General features: G+C 38.7%; 1 protein-coding gene across 2 annotated transcripts in view; it reads left to right on the top strand.

The window, feature by feature from the left end:
- The window catches only part of COL8A1 (collagen type VIII alpha 1 chain), an 87,296-nt gene that overhangs the window by 39,807 nt on the left and 29,894 nt on the right, over window positions 1-17,595 (top strand). For both annotated transcript variants that reach the window (XM_030959906.1, XM_030959897.1), the window contains exon 3: window positions 15,302-15,414. The gene's annotated coding sequence lies outside the window, so the exon portion shown is untranslated. The remainder of the gene's footprint in view (window positions 1-15,301; window positions 15,415-17,595) is intronic.

Genomic DNA, 17,595 nt, shown 5'->3' with positions numbered 1-17,595 from the left:
CTAGAAATACTCGAAATTACTGCACCTTCAAAATTTTATGTCTCAGTAGCATACACATACTGCTTAACCACACAGGTTACCTATATGTATTCTCTTTATATAAATGATCAGCACATCAATAGATAAGGAATTTACTTAAATCCTTGGAAGATGAAAAAGCTGTGACCTGTACACTAATGTATACTAATTTGCTATGTATATGCAGTTGTTTAACCACAGTACAAAGATAAAGTCTGAGTCTGCTTTGTAGTACAGAATTGAATGATGAAAAAAAAAAAAAAAAAGACAATTTGTTACTTAGTGTCTAGTCATGACCTAAGCCAAGTTATGAATTGACATGAATTGGACTTTTTCCACCAATAGGAATGAAACTTGGCTGCTAACATCTCTGTTCAAAGAGATACTTGACTCTACACAGAGCTCAGCAACCAGACCTAAGCTTGGGACTGCCAGTGACTCACTGGGAACCTTCAGGCAAATGAGTCTTTCAATTTTCCTTTGTTTTCCTAACTCAAAATTGGTAGTAACAAAACCTGAACACTTATCTTAGAAAGTCTTGTGGCTGAAAGCTGTCTTCAGCTCTAACCAGCATTACTACACAACTGGCAGTGTTAGACATTTCATTTTGTTGAGAGCATAGGCATCATTTCATTTTCTCTGATTGTGGTATGTCAGCATGCTCCCAAAGGAAGCAATACCCTTTCCCAGTTGTTTTGAAATCCTGACTGAAAACCAGCAGCCTACCTGGTAATGCTGTTTTCAGTGGGCTTTTTGCACCTTCACATACATTTGTTGTTATACTATTGATTCACAGGCTTTTCCATCAAGTGGAAATGAGATTGGGCGGCTCATATCAGCAGTGTCGGTTTGCTGCTGAGCAATAGCAGTTCATGAGACCTGAAGAGTGATCTTATGCATATTGCTCATGTTGACTTGTACTGATTACTCCCCGAGTTCTTTCATGAGAGGCACTGAGATTAATTAATAATCAAAGACTTGCTCAGGCTGAGAGAAGCAACAGCATCCATGTGTAAGCCAAATAAGGATAACCTCATGTCACTCTCAGTTTTCTGCTGTAAAGAAAGACTTAATTAAAATATTGTAGAATTCTTTCATGGTCATGTAGAGCACAGAGTTTTCTGCTGATACCATTTGATGCAGTGAAAAAAGTCAGAGGACTAGTTTAAACTGAATGACAGGCATTTCTGCTGAGAGCAACAGCTGCCTCACAGACATTAAACAATGAGGTCTGCTTTGAAGAGCTAATGCAAGTTTATTTGCTCTGCAACAGGGAAAACCTTCAGTTCTGATTTTTTTGAAACATTCTTTCAATAGTTTAGCTTGGGTTTTGCACAACCTTTACAGAATTAAGCACTCTAGCAGACTGCTGCCAACAAAGGTTACTTAATTCCTCAGTAAAGGGGGAGTCTTGTTATTTAGATAAAGTAGCTACTGTAGTAGATTTGCAGATATGTTAAGAGTATTACAGGATCTAGAGGTAGATTTAGGAAGAAAATACTATAAAGCAGAAAAAATTAAACAGAGTACTTATTGAAACTTGAAAGACATTATGACATGTGATGTGATTGCATTTTAGATACAGGTGGAATTGTGTTACCCGCAGTGTATTGCATGTTGCAGAGTGACACTTGATCATAGTTACATTTCCTTTTAAAACAAAGTCACCTTTTAAATCTCCCACTACTAATTACATTGGAGGAAGAAAACAGAAGCCACAGGGTTCTTCTGTCTGCAAACTGTCATATTATGTTTCCCTAAGTACCAGTATGTTACTCACAAATTTTTGTCTGAAACTGGACTGGTGAATTCACCTGCCTTAGGTTCACTGTGACAGGACAGCAGCTGCTGTTACCAGAGGAACCACAGCAACACAGACTATTTAGTCTAATGCCTTCGCTGTGGTCATAGGGTCACTTTGCAATAGCCATTCTGGAAAAAAATTTGCAGAGTCAACTCAGTTTCCATTCCTCATGTGAACACAATCTTTCATTCTGCTTTACTCACCAAAATGGAAGTATTAAGTACTTCACCATGGTACGTTACAGCAGATGGGCTGCCTGTTGCTGGTTGATGGCTGTGCATGCTTTGAAACAAGGTGTCAGGCTCTTGTCCAGGCTTTACATAGAAACCTCACCTAAATCACACATCTGTGTGCTTAGCTAGTGATATAGACACTGGAAAGAGACAACCAGTCTAGATTTTTTCAGCTTGTGAAAGTTCATCTGTCAAACCAACCGCTTGAACAAACATTCTGAGATTTTATTGGAAAAAATTACTTGAAGAGAAATGTTCCCCCAACACTCTCAAAACCCTGTATGCAAATTTGGTCTCTTTAGAGACTAAACAAGTGTTTTAGCAGACTCAGCTGCAGAGGTTTTATTGGCAAGTTATTAGAAGCTGCAATTTTTTTTAATACAACTTCAAGAAAAAAATTTAGACACTTATGGGAGACTGACAATACTAAAATACGGAGGAAGAAAGAGACACTTGGCAAAATACATGAGCAAAACACAGAGCTGGTTCTCCTCAGAGCTTGCTTTGCATAAAATAATTATGATCTCCATTGAAGCCCATGGATTTGCATACATTTAAAGAGGAGTCAGTCAATGTGTTTGCTGCACAAAGTAAATGCACAGGAATTCTTCCCTTTCCCCATATTCTTGGATGATATTTTGCTACTAGAAATTACAAACCAACTAAGCATTGAAAAGTGCTTTTCCCTAGCACCACTGAATGGCCTGGTTTATGACTTTTGTTTTGGGATGGTAGCTCGGGAATCAATCTGTTTTTAATGTAAGGTCTGATCTATCTTTTTTTCTCTACTAGATATTTATTACGCTAAAAATATTCCTTTGGTATCTCAACATCCCCATTATTTGACACTATGGATATCTGCCAGTGCCTAAATATTTCATGAACTACCCATAACCTTGTAGATACACATATAAATCATTAACAATTGTAAGAGAAAATCTGGCATGTTTCAAGTAAATGGCAAAACTTTCCTTGACTTCAGCAAGGATCAGATTTTGCCGCTGCCCTGTTTACAATGTGTCTAACAGTGTCACTGCCCTTTTAATGCCACCTGTCAGCAGGCGTCTGTGCTAGAAGTTCCAAATAACAGCATTTGCCTTATTATCCAGCAAATTAAAACTGTATTTTCTGCTGGCTCACACTGAGTTTTCAGTCCAAGGTGGAGGTGGTGACATCTGCTCAAATGAGATTGCATACTGCTGGAGTGAATTCCCAGATCATTCCTTGGTGTGTTTGGAGCTAATAAAATCAGAAACTGAAGTTGATTTGTGTTCTATATGGCCAGAGAGTTGTAATAAGGTCTTAGGATGGTTGGATCTTCCAAAGCACCCTGCCAGTTATAACTGTTATTTATACCATTGACCTCATCTGAGCAACTGTCCAACACTGTGTTGCATCCAGTCGGTTTCTGTGCTGGCATGTGGCAAACACGTGAGCAAATCATCTGGGTATAGAAATAATAATATTACCGATTATCTTGGACCTCTGGCACACCTTTCAGTCCAAGAGCTTTAAATAACTACACATGTTCATTAATGCCTTCCAGCTTCCACTATGAGGTGTATAAATATTAATATAATCATTCTGTAGATGGGAAGACACTAGCACAGAGCTGTTAAATGCCCTGCCTGCTGTCTGGTATGACTTCTGTGGAAGGTGGACCCTGCATCTAACAAGGCTGTTTGTTGTGTGCTCTCAGGCAAACCAAGGCAGCAGAAGATCAGTTGACAACGTATCTCTACATGTTCTGCCTAATGTATCCATCTTTTTTCAGTCTCAGAATTGGATCTACTATGTAGGTGATAAATGACTTCTTGAAAACCACATTTCATTTCCTCTGCTGGAGATACTCATGTTGAATGAAATGGTGACCTCTGCAAGAATTCATACCTCTAAGTAATGGAGAGTTCATCTCTGGGGGGAAATTAACCTACAGGGATATCTTTCTTTGAAGAAGAGCTTATTTTAGGAGAATGAAATATTCATTTTCTCTTGTGATTTTTGGGAGTCAGAGCACATCTGATTATCCCCATCTTTGGTCATTGTCATCCCATATCTGTCCTCAGATATTTTTTTCACTTCTTTCCCCAATAAAAATTCACCTGAAAATAGTGATATAAAAAGAGGATGTTAATAGCTGTGCAATTCTATTGCTAGTTTTGATCTCTAACACAGCTATATTGATCAGTCACATACAAATCTGACCCATCTTCCTTCATCAGACCTCATCCCAGTCAAGTCCAGTATTAAATTAAAATAACCATATCCTTTGTTTTACTGTTTTCATTAAGCAAATATGTTACCTACTAAAACTGCCAGCTATCCTGCTAAGATCTGAAATATCTTTTTAATGTTTGCCAGATGTAAAACTTATCCCAGTCAATCTTGTACTATTACTGCCTAAGAAATTAAAGGCATTAACCAGCTGCTGAGGAAGGTAAGTAATTTCATGCTTTTGTTTGCATTTGTCAGTTTTTGAGGGAAGAAATGGCTTGTATTTTTCCAGTTTCCAAAAGCTAAAGGTTCAATTTAACTCTGTGCTTCCATAGCTTTAGATTATAACTTCTGAGCATGGCATCTGAGGTCCCACATGAAATCAATAATAATATATAGGTTCCTAGGAAATATTTAAGTCCCAAGGAAATTCAAGGCCAGGTTGGATGGGGCTCTGAGCAACCTGCTTTAAGTTGAAGATGTCCTTGCCCACAGCAGGGGCATTGGAACCAGATGATCTTCAAGATCCTCTTCCAACCCAAACCATTCTAAGATTCTATGATCTCCCATCTCCCTATGACTTGTACACCAGTGAAGGTGTTTAAGTGTGTTAAATTCTCCACACTTTGAGTCATGGAAACAGAGGACGGATTTATTTTCTACCACATACAATACAGAAATTTTCTATGGGTAAAGTTATATCCGTGTTAGAAGTTAAAAGTTTATAGATCACTTTGACATATCACCAAGATGTTATCCAGAACAAGGGTGGAACTTACCTATAAAGTGATTTTACAACTGTTGTAGCATATTACTTCAGATTAATTCAGGTTAAAATACCAAGGATAAAAGTAAGTGGGCCTAACTCCTGTGGAGTTCTCCCACATGCACGTAAATTTGACCTTAGTATTAATTGTAGTTTGAACTCTAGAACAGAGAAGTTATCTTGCCATGTTCAGATGGCTACAATAAGTAGAACAATTTAGATTTAGCCACTCTATCCTTCTTGCTACCTCCTGAAAAGGCAGACATCAGACTCAAGTCTACATTTATGGAAAAGTAAAATGAAATAAATGAACTAATATCATCCTGAATTTATCTTAATTAATCTAAAATGATACACATCTGATTTAGACTTAAAAAGACCATTTCCATTCTGCTGGCCAGAATGTTATCAGCATCTTACAATCCATATTTATTCAATATCTGTGCTTTCTACACATCTTCATAAATTCAGATGTATTAGAACGGTGATTAAAAATATTCCATTACCAAAATCTTTCTGTTAATGCAGAGGAGGTATCTATTTTTAGAATTAGTAAATATTTTTATTCTCAGGAAATCATCAAAGCCTGGACATCTGTGGCTTTTTATAGCTGAAATATTTACAGAATCTCTGCTTAGTTATGTTTCCATTCAAATGTTCTTTCTGTTGCTGTCTATAGGACTTCAGCTAATTGAAAGTACTTACTTTATTTTGCAGTGCTTGTGCTGTCTCCTACTATATACATTTGAGAAATTTTTCAATGCTCTGTAGCAGGGGGGGTGGAGCTAGGGGTTCTTTAGGGTCCCTTCCAACCCAAATTATTCTATGTTTATTCAATGTCATCATTCTTATCAGCCTGTGTTATTAATTATAAATATTCAATGTACTTTCCATGTTTATTGCATGACTCATTCCTGACATCTGAGCATTCTTGCTGACTCGTCATACAACTCACCTTACAGCTGCTGTCTCTTTAAAACTTGTAATCTGCACAGCTGTACAGCTGAGAGCCTAATGCAGTCACATGTGTAAATACCACCTACATAAACGCATCAAGGGATGAAACTTCCGAGCAGAAATTCCAAGCATGATAGAAACACAGTATGTGCTGTAAGTTTTAAGTGGCAAAGTACACTCAAAAGATAAAAATAATTCAGTGCTTGGAAAAGTGGAGGCATTGCTTTTTGGGGTTAGGGAGTCAAGGGGCAGGGGAACTTGAGATCTGGCTGAGTTCACAAGGACATATCCCAAGTACAACACAGTTCAAGAGGTGGGATGTGTCATTATTCCTTCAAACACAAGCAGTGTTTGTGCTGCTGCTCCTGGATAAGGCTCCATGTTCCTGTAGAAAGGAAGGCAGACCCACTAAGGTAGTACCCTGAGACAGGGAATACCTCCTTCCTATGTCCCACATCTCTTACACATCTCCTGACCAGCCTTGGGGAGAGGACTTGGCCTCATTCCAGCCACAAAATGGGAGTAGTACCTCTTCCCTATCTTACAAGCTACTGTGAAGATAAATACATGAGTATTTAGGTACTACTGTAAAGATGACCAAATAAGCCACTGGCATGAGGTTATTGGGTACTATATTAGGATGGAGAGGAATTCTCCTTCTTGCCTATAATGGGAAACTCCTAGAATCTTGCCTTAAAAGGAACAGACAATAAACAGCATGAGTCCCTAAGGGGAATGAAGAGGAGGTCATACTTTACAGTCCGTGTAGGCATTTTAATTCCAAGGGAAGCATTTTAGACATATTCTCTGCCTTTTCCTTGGTAAACCTGAAAGCATTTTCCTCTGTGATGAAATGTACAAATATAACATTTCTCCTTTTTGATAAATAGTATTACACCATGTCCCTTTTCATTTCCTACTCCCAACCTAAGTATAAAACATGTCCATTTGAGTATGTTTTAATACTTTGATTTTATTTAAGAGGAAAAGTATGGTGAGAAAGAAAACCAGCCATACTTTCCTGTCATTGGTATTTTGATCCCTGCTAAATATGGGGGCATTTCCAACACTTTAATATGAGCCCATATTCAGCAAAGAATCTAATCACGTACACAGCTCAACATCTGACACTTACTCTCAAAAATAAATGAGATGCCTGCTTAATTGCTTCATCAACTTAGTGCTCTGGAGACTTGAAAAGTTTTGCCTTTTCTTTATGATGTAAGATTCTAAAATGACAATGTAGTAACTGTTTGGCAATTTCATCTCCTTTGGGCTTTTTCCATTTGCAAAAAATCAAGGGTATAGAGTGTTCTATATTCAGTTATCTGGGTATCATCAATGAAAGATAGAATTTACTTTTGTTTGTTTGCTTGTTTCTGCACATATATAGTGTGCAGATGACAGTCAAAGTTGTTCTCTGCCCCGATATTTTTCATCTGGATTACATTTGTGGAGTTCAGATCACGTCTTTCAAATATGCACCACAGAAGTTAGCATAGTCCTTGTGGCTCTCCCTAACTTTTAGAGAGAAATTACATAAAAGTATGTGATGTGGCTCATGGAATTTAGCCAAACAAATTAACAAAGCAGCAAGAATTGCCTGGTGCCAGTCAGGGTAAGAAACACTACCTATACCTGTGATAAACAGAGCACATTGGTCATTGCATGATATATAATAGCAAATTATGGGTTCTAACTTTTTATTAGATTATATGAAAAATGTGCATTTCACTTCATTTTTCCTTATGAGACTAAGCTGATAAAAATTCCAGAATGGATAAAGCATTGGTTTGTTGAGATTGGCAGCAGTAAGAAACTGGAAAGTTTACATTAATTTTCTTTTTTTTTTTTCCTTCTTTTCTTTTTTTTCTTTAAGAGGCACACACAAATAACCTGACTAAATTACACCATGCCCTTTATACCTACTGTGTCCTTTTACAAGTACATCTCCCAGAAATAGCTAGTCTTGGCTGTGCTAGCAAATCCTTCTATGTGTTAGTTAGGATCAGGAAAAATGTCAAGGCAAAATCTCAGTAGTCCTAACAGAAGTTTAGATTTCATCATAAATTTGAATTTCTGTCCAAGTTCCTGATGTATAAACATACCACAGATAAACATGCAGAGATACAAAACTCTGTCCTGAAGGCCTGACAAAATTTCTGTCTGGACCAATAATACCTCCTTATAATCTTCTTGGCCCTCGGAGGCCTACTCCTTAATTGCAGTTCAGCGTGTGCCAACAAGCCTTTTCTGGGGAGGTGGTTTTGGAGGAATTACTTTCACTGAAACACCTGAAAAGCTTATCAGTTATAAGCCACTATTAACAAGAAACACATCTTGTGATAGTTCCAGTAAGAAACAGAGTACCATTACCCCATGTGCTTGTGTTTACCTCCAGGCATGGATCTCACACACTGCCTGGCAAGCAAATACTAAATTATTGAATTTTCATGGACTAAACAAAATACAGCAACTATACCTATTTGCAAACAAGTTGCAATCACACCCCAGTAGCATCCGATAGCCTAGTCATGAAGAATCAAGTTACTGATGTTTGATGGATTATAGAAAATGTGTTTTATACCTATAGAATAAGTCCAAAGTACTGCATAAACTAAGGTAGAAAAATTTCTTGGGTATGACGAGGCAAATTAAAAATGGAGAAAAAGGAGAACTTTCTTTTATTGGCTTAAGAGAACACCTTTGCAGCTAGATACTGAAAGCATTGTGCTGGTTCCTAATTATTCAGACACATATTTCTCTGAATAAAGTCTTCAGGAACTGTCTGGTCAAGACCACCCATTTAGTTCTTAAATTTTCACCATTTGTCCATAAAGTGCCTTTTCACTTTCCATGTTTAGTGTCTCCTGCACAGCATGAAAAAGTGGCATAAATGCAGCCCAGCCCAGCATGGTATGCACTAAACAGCTACTTTTGTTATCATCTGAGGAAAAGACAGATTTTGGTAGAGAGTGGGTAGGAACAGGGCCCCTGCTCATAAACCAGAACAACAAACAAGTGGTGTTGAGCAGACGTAATACTTATCTACCTAATTCACTCTCATGATGAGAAACATGGCTCCACTTCTGTCCTAAAGAGTAACTGGTGGGCTTTACAGCACACATACAACTGCACTGAAGTTGTCCTAAATGGCAAAATACAGGTCTCCACGTGGACACTTAGATCCTTCCCCACTGTTTGCTGGAGTGGGGCTTGGCAGGCTGAAGTGTTTGTCAGGTCCATATTGAAGCCCCCATGGTGCAGCCAGGGAAGCTGGAAACTCTGATAGTCCACAGACCTCCTTCAAGGACTCTGCTTGCCTCCATCAGGTACCACAAAAAGTGCATCCTTTTCCAAGAGGCGAGGCTGCTGACAAGCTCATGAAGGAGGTTTACTATCTTGCTGACTTGAGCTCTTTGTTGGGTACTGGATCAAGAAGGAATAAAAAAGAGAATGCTCAGGGCCTACAAAACAGAATACCTTGTTCACCCAATAGTGAGTCAGATTATAGATGGTATTATCTGATCACATCAGATGGAGTGAGTAATGTTTCTTAAGTCCAATAGTGAGTGGTAACCTACTTGAGAGTGTACCCTGTGTGACTGATCCTAATTACTGTGCTCTAAACAAAAAACAAGATTATGCTTCATACACAGACTAAGTTAGCCACATATACTGAAATAGTAAATTCCCTTTAAAAGGCAGCAGAATGATTCTTTTCAAAGACAGAAAACATGAGATTTTTTAAGCAGCACAGAAGTCCCATAAAGCTAACAGGAGTATTTATCTCAATGATTCTGAATTTACTACAACGGAAGAAAATAGGCAAGAGGATGCCATGACATCCCGTCCTTCTGTTGTTACTCTCAGTCACTGGTAGAAACTTGGCACACCATTTCTGATGCAACTGCAACAACTCAATTTTTCTTCTTTTCTATTTTTTTTTTTGTGTGTCTGTGAAGGAGCATAAAAGTGCTTTTACCTCAGTGTTGCTCAAAGTTTTGGTTATGATTCAAGCATCTCAAAATATTGAAAATAATTGCAACATTATGTGCTGCCAGCATTTGCAGTACAAAACTCCGTGTCTTTCTCACACTTTATTTAAAAAAGAACATTTTGCACCTCAATAGCTAGTTGTGGTTTTGGATCATAAAGCACTAAGGGTTTTGATCTGTACTGATTCCCACCCCTTCTGTCTCATTTTTCTCATGGCTTAGAACAAAATATTAATGTGACTCATCTGTCATAAGTAATTTTCACATCCTCTGCCTCCTATTTTGGTGTGTGATTAGACAAACGCTGTAGTTATGTAAAATTATTTGTGGGGTTTTTTTATAATGGAAGATGTGAATCACAGGTACTTTAAGCAAAAAAGAGAACAATGTCAGGAGAAAAGTGAATTATAAATGAAAGCAACTTGTATATATTATAATTAATAAATACTTTAAAACATGCTATTTCAATTTACTGTTTCTTAGTATTAAATATTGCAGCTGTCATCTCTGGAACACTGTAAAAGGAAGTAATAAATGAGAAAAAAACCCTGAGTTTATCGACTGTCTTACCCAAAGTGAGTCCCAACTTTGATACCAAAACATTTGCAAGGACACTAATTATACTTGGAAAGCTGGAATTCAAAATTGTAAATATCAGTTCCAGGATATTAATGTTTTCTGGTACAGTTGAGGAAATCCTATGTAGAATGCTACTTTCAAAAAAGGCAATTATGTGAATATACTCCTGTAACTTTTCTCCAGAGCAACCTTCTATCTCATAGTAGTACTTTCTCACAAAAAAACCCTTAAAAATTCCCTAGAAAACAGAACAATCAATCAGTACAGAAGTGATTTTGCTACAGAGGCATTGCCAACAGATTCTTCTTTCCTCCCTCAAATAGCAGACTGAAATATTTTACTAAGTGGATCCAGTTCAGCGCAGGCTTCATTCCACAAAAGTCATTTGCACTTGGGCTGATTACTGAATCAGCAGGACTTAAATATCTGCTTAAAATATGTTATATTTTTGTGACTACTTAAATTAGCTAGGGATCATGCTGTTTCTGTGCTAAGAGAATACAGTGATTTTTGTGATTTTCTACCTTTCTGCTTTTATCTTCCTGCATTTGAATTACAAACAGAAAATGTTTTCCACACTCAATTAACACCTGCAGCTAGCAGAGTGGAAAGAAGACTGCAAGCCACCTCACTACATTTGAAGATTAGTACACAGAATTGTACTAATTGAAGATTAGTACACAGAAAATAAGTTCTCTCCTCTCCTTTCAGATACAATTTTGCACAAAATAATTCTTAAAAGCAGAGCAATAAAATAAAACACTATCAGTCAGGAAATTCAATGCTTAAATGTTCTCTTCGGAGTTATTTCTCTCATTCTCCTCTCTCTCATATTCCCTCCCTCCCTCCCTTCCTTCCCCAAGAAGCATTCTTGGGATTTATTTTGTCCATAGCAAAGAAAGACTCTTGTTGCTTCAAGTTGCTCACATCATGGCTTGTACTTGGGATTTCTCCCAGTAGTCCTAATCTATATATCAGGATCTGCACATGACTGAAACAACACAGGGAAGACAGCCATTGTATCAGTAGGAAATCTTTCAAGATACTATTTTTTCAAGTTAAAAGAAATTACCTCACTATTGTATTTCAGGGTGCCCCCAGCAAAGGAAAATGATTGACATCTGACTCCATGGCTTTGGGATGCTGAATGCTCACTTTATTAAAATGATATTATATTACATTATACTATATTAAAGAGATAAATACTATACTACATCATACTTACTTCTCACTTATCTCCTAACTGAAAAACTCCTGACTCTTTGCCCAAGAGTCCAGACCCACACATGTGGATCCAATTGGTCACCTTGGGTAAACAATCTCCAGAATACATTCCACATGGGCACAAACACAGGAGCAGCAAATGAGATAACAATTATTTTGATCTCTGTGCTTCTCCAGGAAAAAACCTGAGAGAGAGAATTATGTCTCTCTCTCTTCAGAGATTGTGAATGCCACATCTCACCATTACAGGTTATCAGTTCTGAAAGTAGTTAAGTGGAGGAATGCACATCAAGTGATTGGTCTCAGAACACAAAGAGCTGGATGATGATGATGATGATAATAACAATAATAATATATTAATGTTAAATAAAGCATCTCAAAGTGGCCAGGAGTTCCCCTAAGAAGAATCAGTGGAAGCCTGTTGAGTGATCTACTGGAACTGGAATTTATCTTTTTATTTGTTATACTGTGTAGCAAAACCAAACTCCCAGCTGAGGGCATCCTTGGAGCAGACAAGGCAGGCAGGGGTAGCATTGGTGGTGTGGGATAGGGAAAGATGTGAGAGTGAAAGGTGGGGATTGAGTGGCCTCTGTGCGAGGAAGTTTAAAGGAGACAGGGCACATTTTCTGCTTATGAAGCTGCTTCTCCTCCTTGTGACTCCTTCTTTTCCTTCATTTCTCTCCTTCTCAGCGGGAAGACACCCAGAGACCTTCCCTTTACTTCCATTGTTTCCAACATCACCATCTATACATTTTTCTGTTCTTTCTTGATTGTCAAGGAGGGGTCAGTCCTGTTTTGGAGGGATGGGAGCTAGGCCAGGACCAGGGAGAAAGGCAGAGAAATCCTGCTGCAGATAAAAGGACAGATGTGACTGCTGCTGCTGTACTGGGGCCCTCTGGTACACACTGGCACTCCTTTACCCTCTCCCTAATCCCACAAAGGAAGTAACACCAGCATGGATGGTACAAACAGGAGGCAGGAATGAGCTGTTTGGCTGAAATGCCTAATCCCTCTCTCCTCAGTCACAGGCAAAGTAGCTGCCATCCCCTTCAGTCTGGCAGGTTTCCATTTTGCTAAGTGTACAAAGCTACTTCTGACTTAGTCACTTTCCCTCATTGACTCAAGAAGCTGAGCCAAAGCCTCAACTTTAAATACCTGCAAGTTGCAGAGCAGTTTGTATCCCAAGCTGAACTGCAGAGCACAGAGGTGTCTCTAATAGTTCTGATAGGGTGTAGATGTGTTCTGAATTACTGCCTCATCCTTTGAAGCAGAAGGCCTGTTTGGGAGGATAAACAAGGAGAACCTACTCTTCAGAAAACTACGAAGCAAATGACAACAAAGTTCTGCATAACACATTGGCAGTTTCTGCTCTTCAGGCGTTAGAGTCCTCTCAGAAAGGTGGCAAGTACATTTCTTGTACAGCTCCAGTGAATTGGATGAAATTGCAAATAATCCCCGCTACTCAGGCATTATCTCCTATTGGTTCCCCAGGTGATCACATATTTCCTAAACTGCACCCCAAACTCATCAGGGATCTGCTTGCAAGAGAGGGGTGGAGTCAGGAGAAAATCAGCACAGATTATCTATAAAAGCAAGGGTCAATTGGAGACCAGATAGGTATTGCCAGAAAACTTAGCCTGCTATCATTAAAGAGATTTTTTAAAATAAATTTTACACCAGAGGTCAGAAAACTTTGTCATGATTAATCTCATCCATAGTCTAAGACAAAAGGCCTGAAAAGCAGCCAGTTTCTATCCAAAAGGGGTTTGGGCTTTGAGAGGAAGGTGCCTACCTGGCTGCTATGATGCACCAGCTCTCACAGCCCGTGCTGGGACTAGGTGGGCAGCTGAAATCATCTGAAGGGAGAAACAGATTCCAGCCAGCAATCAGAAACTCACGGGCTGGGTGGAAACAATGTACCATGGAGGTACTGGGGCTGATGTTTGGAGATCTCCTTTCGGGCAGAAAACTCTCGGCTGTCTAGAAAATTCAAGCCTCTTTTGTTAAAATGCACTGTTCTGAGAATAATTCAACTAGTTCTTTTTTGTCAGATTTGAGAGACCTTACAATAGCCCTGCTGTGGCATTCAGATGAAACAGGGTAGTGGGCACATTTCAAACAGACTTGAATAAATCTGAGATAAAACAGTCAAGCAGGGTTCCCTTGGGAACTCAGTATTCCTCCCTTTCCAAATGCTTCCTGCCCCTAAGGTTTGCATGGTCTCTTCGTGGCCAGGCCACCCAGGGCAGAGCTGCCTGGGGTCCACTGGGTGCTGGGGTACAGGGCACTGCTGCAGCACAGCCTTGCTAGTGCTCTTGAATTTGCATTTTGCCCTGGCTGATAAAATGCTTAAAGTAAATTGAGAGATACCTTTGGGTGTGTTTGGCTTCTTGGAGTTACTCTGATCAGTGGGAAACCAGTGGCTCTGGAGAGCAAACACACAGGCAAGGAAGCTCTAGGCCAAATACCTCAATTTTCAACCACAAAAGCAAATCAGCACATGAGAGTGATTACCCTGCTTTTCCATGAGCTGGGTTGCAGGAGCCCATGGCTCCCTGTGGGACAGATGCTGAGCAGCAAGTGCAGTGCATGGTGAGCAGCTGAGGGCAGGGGCTATGCATAGAGGTGCAGGGCCCTCCCCAGCTCTGATCCAGCACAGCACTCGAGCATGTGCTTACTCCAGCTGGAGAACACTCATCTAGAATTGCCCATCCTCAACTGAACCCCAAACGGCTCGATGGCAGCTGAACCCAGCAAATCACAGAGACTCTTCCCAGTCATGTCAGTGGGATTTGTGTCAGGCAAAGCACATAGGACTTGGTAGCAGCTGTGTGAGAATGATCAGAATATAAAATAGAAAAGCAGATTTTATTTTGTATAGAACACTAGCATTGTCGGTGGCTCCCCTTGTTAGTATCCTAATATTATGAGTGCAGTAATGCTTGGGACTTTGGTAGTTTCCAAGCACAATGCCTCTTGGGAACTAACGATTTTATTAATGCATTGCATGAAAGGGTTTATATGTAGATTTTAATGGGCACGACACATGTGGAGAAATATAAGATTAGGTAAAAGTTTTTCATCTGTATTTCAGACTGATAATTTTATACCTTGTAATCTGAAAAAGTTACACAGTGTCTCTGTAGAAGGGTGGGAACAAGGCTCAAGGCACTTTTGAAATCCAAACACACATTTTGATTTACAGCATAATTATTACAGGATTGCCAACAAAAACACTGAACACTAGGATTTTTGGTCCATATTCAAACTGCTACATCAGTTTTCACAAGCACTGAATAACTAAAAAGGCTACTCAGAGTGAATGAGTTGCCAGGTTTTCATACTTCTGAACAGTAGACCTTGAATAAGAAGCTGTAATAGGGAATTAAAAGACTAGGTTAAGCCACTATGTTTGAAAATTTTGACTAATGGTTCTTAATGTTTCTGGGGGGGGTAAAAGAAGGATATTATGCTCATACATTTCTTAAAAGCTTTCTTTTTCCCCTAGGACCAACCTAAAATCAACAAAGTAACACCGGGCCTAACACAATCAGGAAATCTGTGTCTCAGAGTGAAAAGTAGCCAACCTGTCCGTCTTCTGCCCTGTCCCAAAACCTCAATGTAAGTAAGCTTTGCAGTGTAAGCTTTTGTAATTTAAGCTTTGCAATCCTAAGTGAGTTCTATGTAATGCCAAAACCAAAGCACAACAGCTTAAAACTGAAGTTGTCTTAAAGCCATCACCTAGACAGGATTTGGTAAGTTATTCAAGTGTTTGCTATACACCAAAGCTGTTGAATTTTGACTGGAAAATTATATGGTACGTAAATTTTGGTGATCATCCTCAGCAGCACTTTTTATCATACATAAAGAAATCTACCCTTTCAGTCATTCTCCATTGCTTGATAGGAGAGAACATGTATGGCAGTTGGCATATTTGTGTTTCTGTAAAGAAGATTGGTTTTATTCTGGAACTAGAGTGAGCCATGCTGTTGATGTGCTTTTGTTCCCCAAAATGCATATGTACATGTGTTCACTTCCAAACGTATGTAAATGCTAAAATAAACAGCAGTAACATTCATTGAGAAATCCATACTTAATACAATGTTTAGTTTAGCTCAATAATGGGAAGAATATGTTAAACATCATTCCAAGCCTTAATGGAAAACTTTCTGACAACGAGACATTAGCTCATACTGTCCACGGTCATCTTATGCCTATGAGTATAGTTTGTTATCACGTGTGACTTTTGGAAGAAAAAACACATTATTGCTTAACAAGTTTCATTGCAGTAGTGTCCTGCACTGTTTTGGTTTCTAGAAAGCTAATTAATTGAAAGAATCCACATGGTAAGAATTCATCATGGAAATCCCTCAGACTTTCCAGACATCTTTTAAGGAGGATGAGTGCCACATTCAGTAGCGTTTCTCGCTTGCAGAGAAGTCATACGCGATTTGTCTGAGAAGAAAAAACAGCAGGGTCACACAAACATGGGACCCCACTGGGGAGCTCTGAACTATGAACCCAGTGGGGTGGACTGGCGCAGTGACAGGATTTTAGGATATCTGGCCACTCCATGGCTGGAGCTGTCCCTGGTAACTGTGTTCACCTGGCATCAGCTGCTGTGACCTACCCTACATCAGGTGCTAGAAAAGTCTAACAAGAGAAAAAAGAAGGAAAAAAAAGAGAAAAAAATTGCTCAAGACTTTAGCCCACAAACTATTCACAGAGAATAAAACACTTATCAGTTTTTACATTCTCCAAGAGCATCCATAAAGTTTTAGAGCCCTTCCACTTAAGAAAACATCCATCCAAGAATGGCAGTGGACTTTGATAATTCAGCTGTGAAGTTTCTGTAGCAGTTGATGAAAAGACTGTAAAACAACTCTGCTCTATTCATTAGTAATTTCTTTAAACCTTTCAATAAATATCTTCTGGTGTTACATAATATAGATCACTTTTTAAAAGTATTGAGTTTTCAGTGTTTTAGAGTCCTTTATTACAACAGGTGAAACAGTAATAGAAGCTATTAAATATAGCTGCTAGACAGAAAAAAGCAACAGTTAAGCTAAGTATTACAAATTAGCACCCACTACTTTTCATGAGTGGCAAATTTGCTTTGAGAAAAAAAACTGTCCTCAACAATTCACAGATATCAAGGAACAGAGAATTAAGAGGAAAACAAAAAGTGGTTGAAAGTTCTGGAAAATATTGTTATTTCCTTTTATTCTTTTAATCTGTTCCAGTGAATGGAGAAGAATTTCAGCAAAACATTCAGATCTGGATAGAAATATATCTCAAATAAAAAGGAAACAAAGTCCTCTATCTGTAGCAAGAATACAGAAAATTTTCAGACTTGAGCATCAGCTGGCAGATAGACCTGAAAGGCATTTGGGTCAAATAGAATCCTGAGCTGCTACCAAAATCAACAGTCTAATTGTCTCAGCTGAAACTGGGGCTTAGCTGTTGGGTTTCCTGTAACTAAATCTTGCCACAAACAGCTCTGTGAAGTTTTTCCTCCAATAATAAAATAAAATAGAGCAAAATTAAGATAAATACAAGAGACATTGAAGATAAGTATATAGTTCCCAACATAAGGAGGGGAGCAGATGTTAGAGAAAACTCATGAAGATACCAAAATAGTTCTTGTCAGTTCTAAATAGTTGACATGACATTTCTTTAAAAATAAACAATCAAACATCTGAAAGTAATTGCTAGACTAAGGGATTTATTTTATTTAGGCAATAAAGTATTTTAAAAATGTACTTAGAATGTCTAGCCTACTTCAAATTGCTTTGGTTTTCT

This window comes from Camarhynchus parvulus, chromosome 1 (genome assembly GCF_901933205.1).
Source record: "Camarhynchus parvulus chromosome 1, STF_HiC, whole genome shotgun sequence".
NCBI lineage: Eukaryota > Metazoa > Chordata > Aves > Passeriformes > Thraupidae > Camarhynchus > Camarhynchus parvulus.
Note: the sequence above shows the minus strand (reverse complement) of the source record. Positions and strands in the feature narration are given on the sequence as shown.